Consider the following 5,368-nt stretch of genomic DNA (forward strand, 5'->3'; position numbering starts at 1 on the left):
CTTGCACTGCTCCCTTCCTCCGAGGGGAGGGGAGGAGGAGAGAGCTGGAGTCCTCACTCGGGGACCGCTTAGGGGCAGCGGCTCTGTGCCTCGCGCTCTGGGTTGTTGCTGCTGGTGCTGACCTGAGAGCCTGCGGCTCAACTTCCCCCCTCCTGCTGCTGCTGCCGTTGCCTGCGCTTTGATTCGCCTGTTCCCCTGTGGTGGCTGAGGACTCTCCAGCCGGTTTCCAAGGTAATGTGACCTCTCCTCCCCCAATGTGTCTCTGGCTTTATTCACAGCAAGTGCCCTACAGCAGGCAGGGCAGGTGGAGGTTGGGGGGTGGGGGGGCAAGGGGATGGCGTCTCCTGGGTAATCCGTACTCCTCTTAGCTCTCCTCCGAAAGCACTGTTCATGACGGACCTACTAGCTTCCCGGGAGTGTGTGTCTACACACACACACACCAGTCCTTTACCACACATCCATAGAGCAGTCCTTTACAACGCACACACATACCAGCCCTTTACCACACACAGGGAGAAGTCCTTTACAACACACACACACACCAACTCTTTACCACGCACACACCAGCCCTTTACCACATACAGAGAGCAGTCCTTTACAACACAGGCACATTGGCCCTTTACCCCACACACCAGAATTTTACCACACACACAGGCGCCAGCTCTCTACCACACATACACACACACACACACACAGAGCAGTCCTTTAGAACACACACACAGCAGCCCTTCACCACACACACCAGCCCTTTATTACCCCCCTGCACACAATCATTGTTACAGACTAGCAAGGTATGTTTGTCAATATATTTGAGTATAGAATGCACGATGTGTTGTCTCTGCCTAGCAAATTAGCCAGGGAATATGCTTGGATCTGTGGGGAGGGGGGGGGAAGGAGATGTAAAAAGGGTGGCAATTTCTCCCCCCTAAACAAAGAGAAGCCATTACACTTCATTCTTAATTTAAAGTCACTTGATGGACAAGAAGCAGGGGAGAGAGCAGGGATCAGATTTGCAGTCAGGTTAAAGTGGAGATATGTAAGGGAATCCTAGAAATTAGAGATGATAAAGATCTTTTAAAATCATTCAGTAATCTTCTGGGGCCAAGGCAAGATTGCTCCCTCCAGCCTTTTATACCTTGTACATACACTACTCAAATGAGAGGGCTTCCACAGCTTCCTTTCCTTTGGAGCCTTCTGACAGTCTAATAAACCTAAGTTCTCCCCACATCCATCCTAAATTTCCTGGGCTCAGTTGCATGCCATTATTCCTATCTATACTTTTTTGGACCATTTCTCAACCTCATATACTCTTTTGATACCTGAGTAGCATAATACCTTGACCTACCTGCTACCAAATGAGCTCTTATCTTATAATAATATATGTTATTTCTTTCATATAAACACCAGGGATTTATTGTAGAATATGGAAGGAAGGGTTAATGAATCAGTTATGTAAAGTTGCTCCCAACCACCTCCTTCCCAGCTGCTCTCTGCAATTACTCATGTTTGGGGTTTTTTTCTTTGTGATTCCAGAGAAATGTATTTTAATGATTTCCTGCCACTAGGATTGCTACTGATGTTACTACAGGACATTTAAAATAATTTAGGCATCAGGCAACTTAAAGGAGAAAAAAACTACAAATGCAAAGTCATGTGTTTGTGTGTATAATGTATATGCACACAGAAACACACAAAGACATTCTGCATTTTTTTCACCTTTAAGTTGTCTGATTCCTGAAATTTCCAATGCGTGTGTGTGTGTATATATATGTCTGTCTGGTCAGTAGAGAAGTTAGATCAAATCTTAGTGGTTACACGATTATTCAGTAGTCCCCTGCAGCAGGTCAGCAGCCAGTATACTCCTGGCTCCGCTCCAGGAGAGCCCCCTGCAACTCCACGCTGCTGCCTTTGTAACAGGGGCAACAATGAAAGGAGCCCATTTAACCAGCTCCCCTTGGAGGCTGGCTCCCACCTGCCATCCCACTCTGCTGCCTTTGACACAAAGGTAACAACCCGGGGGGCAGCAACCCCTGTCCACAGGGGGCCGAGCTCCCCACAGACAGAGGCTGTGCCAGCATCCCACAGAGCAGCCTCTGTCTGCATCGAGCTTGGGCCCACCAAGGACAGAAGCTGCTCCAGCCGTGGGGAGGGACAGGTGACTCCTCCCTGCCCCCCTTCCCTCCACTGCCTCTGTGGGAGGCAGTATGAGGGGGAGCAGGAGGCTCGCAGAGTCAGCGCGTGTGGAGAGCTAGCTTAAAAACTGGCTCCCCATGTGTATCGGCTCCCTCCTGCCCCTACACTACCACACTGGTGCCTCCGATAGAAAGGCAGTAGCACAGCAGGGCAAGTGACTCTGTACCAGCCGATACATGCGGAGGGTGGCGGGGACAGACAGTTCCTTGGGATTTGGTGCTCATGAGGAGCCAGTTTAAAAGCTGGCTCTCCACTGGCACTGGTTCCCACCTCTCCTTTGTCTTGCTTCCTCTGATACACTCCCCCTCTTGCTGCCGCTGTATGTAGTTGATAGGATTAACCGACAAACTCAGGCTTATCAGTTAATGTGTAGTTGACCACACATTGACATCCCTACTAGACAGAAGGTAAAATCTTTACCTTGTCCATTCCATTGCCCCCACATCCCTACGTTAATGTCAGTTTTACACTAAAGTTTGCATTTTCACATGATGACTTGCTAATTAACTTGTTGAGGCTTTAATTTGTCTTAAGACCCTCCCACCCTGGTTGTTTTTTCCCTTGTTTAATTGTGTTAACAGAGTCTTATTTGTACTAAGCCTGCCATGCATTTTTATTTTATTTTATTTTATTTTATTATGAAAGCTATAAAATGACCATATGACTCGGTCAGATAATACTTTGTACTTCCTCTCTTCCCAGCTTCAGTCAGACTTTTGAATGGAAACTATCCCATGAAACAACTTCCATGGAATGAATTTGAAAGCATTTTTATTAATACTGATAAATGATATTTATTGAAGCAAAAAATAGCAAATATAGGCATTTTTTGGCTTGTAATTCAACTATGATTTATTCCCGAGTACTGCTAATCCTAGAATTATAAAAAACATAGGGCTGAGAGGAACCTTGAGGAGTCATCAAGTCTAGTACCCTCCACTGAGGCAGACTAAGTACAATTTAGTGTAAATGTAGGCTTTGAATAGATAATAGAGTAGATGAATAACTTTTATAGGGTTTTTTTTCAAAATATTAATTAACTAATCATGGCACATGGTTGGTTGCATGGCAGTTCTTTCTCCTGCTCCCTAAAATACAGTTCCGCTACATGTACACAAAACTTTTGAGCTTCACAAACACTTTTGGGACCTTTAAAGCTTGTTCCAATATTCACAAGTAATCAATATTATGACCTCAAGAATAGCAGCACATAAATGTGTGTAATTTGCAAATTTGTTTGTGAATGTGCTCCTCCCCCCTTATTCCACTAGTGCTAACATTTATTCTATATTGAAATAAATAGCCACATACAAAGTGTATAAAATGCCCCTAATTAGTTCAATTTCCAAGTGGCTGGATTATTTCTACACTAGCAAATTTGCTTAATTATGACCTTTATGGGTAGTGGTTTCCAGGCTATATTTAATAACCTGTCACAACAAAACACCTGGCTTGTGCCAGTTATGCTGATTTCATTTACACTAATTTCTAAATAATATTAAAAAGTTTTCATGTTATTCCCATGAAGATCACAAATAAAAATCAAACAGTCATAGTAAGTAGGTGGGACAGCACTGCAGTGTCCACTAACAGGTCATTCTCATTCAAGGTAGTAACTCAAAGAACTACTTAGTTACAGGAGTGGAGCTAGAAAATGTACAGCTATAGTGATCACACAGCTAGATTTTAACTGCATTTTTTTAACTGAGGAATGTTAGTGCACATAAAAGAAATCCTTGGTATTTAAGCTTAATGATGACAAGATTTGTTGAGTTTTCTCTTGCAAGTATGTCTGTACACCTGAATCCCTATCTACAGCACCATCGGTTGTTTAAGTCTTCAGTATGTACATTGGTCCTTATCTCCAGAACTTGTTGCTATTCCTATGCTATGCTTCTCTAAAATATAAAATGCCATTAATACCGAATGGGGTGATGTTTTGGATAAATGCAGAGTAGGCATCAGATAAAGAGAAACAAATTCATCTCATTTGTGACCAAAACCCATGTCTTTGCTAGTTGGTTGATTAATTTGTTAAAAACTAATGGCTGATAATGTTCCCATGTATGGGAAATAAAGAGAGTGGATTAGTTAAATATAGACGGTGAAGGGATTAAATAAATTCTGTTTAGATCCCTTGCTTTTCAGCTCTGATGCTGTGTGAAATCTGACTTCTACAGAGCATGAGAAATAATATACATGCATTATTAATGCTGGGAATCTCAAAATGTTTCACTTTCTAGGTTTGGATAGGAAATTACATGTAGAAAGTGGGTCATTAGGTTTAATAGACATTAGCCTCTAGAATTTTTGTTTGGCAATTTGATTTGTCAGAATTGATATGTGTCAGTTTAGACAAACTGGGACTTTCAGACCACCCATTTTGTAGAAAAATTTCCCTGAACCTTTGAAGTGTTTTGAGGTCTTTGGATAGAAGGTGTCATATAAATGCCAAGCTACTATTAATTATTCATGTGTTGATTAAGAATCTCTGAAACTTGCTTCTATGATTTATTTGTTGTACAATAAAAAGGGTTGCAAAGCATTTGTGGCAAAAAAAGATTTTGGTCCATTAATTTCTTTGCACTGCATGTCATCTGACAGTCTGATTCATGATTGTACTCTACCATCTACCCAATCTTCTCCTGGACATGCAGCCAAAAGGTTCAGAAGAGGACTGCCACAGGAAGTGCTGCTCTTTTGACATGCCTATTTAAGTGAACCTATTAACTCTATAGATATACTATGCATGGTGTGTTCTGTTTCAGGTCTATGTGAGTGACCAAATAGATCAGCATCATGAAAAACAGAGACAGAAATGTTTGTGTTGGAATTTTAGATATAGCATGGGATCGTCTGAAAAAGTGTGAATGTTAGGGATGAAGTCATAGCCCCACTGAAGACAATAAGAGTTTTGCTGTAGAATTCATTAGGACCAGGATTTCACCCAGGTGTCTGCTCTGAAAATGTATGCCTCTAGGTAGAGGGCTATAAAGCTCCCTTTGATTTTAGTAGTTCAGGATTATCACAAATGTCCTTTTAAAAAATTATAAACAAAAGGAATTGAAATAAAGGCTCAGTTTAACACCCTGGGGAGGGAATTGTCATATTATAACAAATTGAAAGAGTTCTATCTAGTTGGACCTGAGGGACTGGCAGCAGGACTCCTGGATTC

The 5,368-nt window shown here is 42.2% G+C and overlaps 1 protein-coding gene across 5 annotated transcripts in view; it reads left to right on the plus strand.

The window, feature by feature from the left end:
- The window catches only part of STON2 (stonin 2), a 132,668-nt gene continuing 127,300 nt past the window's right edge, over window positions 1-5,368 (plus strand). For 3 of the 5 annotated variants that reach the window (XR_012903348.2, XR_016349604.1, XM_075926761.2), the window contains exon 1: window positions 14-231. The gene's annotated coding sequence lies outside the window, so the exon portion shown is untranslated. Of the gene's footprint in view, window positions 232-5,368 lie in introns of all 5 variants that reach the window. The other 2 variants (XM_075926762.2, XR_012903349.2) reach the window with 2 other exon arrangements.

This window comes from Pelodiscus sinensis, chromosome 5 (assembly GCF_052426305.1).
Source record: "Pelodiscus sinensis isolate ZL-2025 chromosome 5, ASM5242630v1, whole genome shotgun sequence".
Classification (NCBI taxonomy): domain Eukaryota; kingdom Metazoa; phylum Chordata; order Testudines; family Trionychidae; genus Pelodiscus; species Pelodiscus sinensis.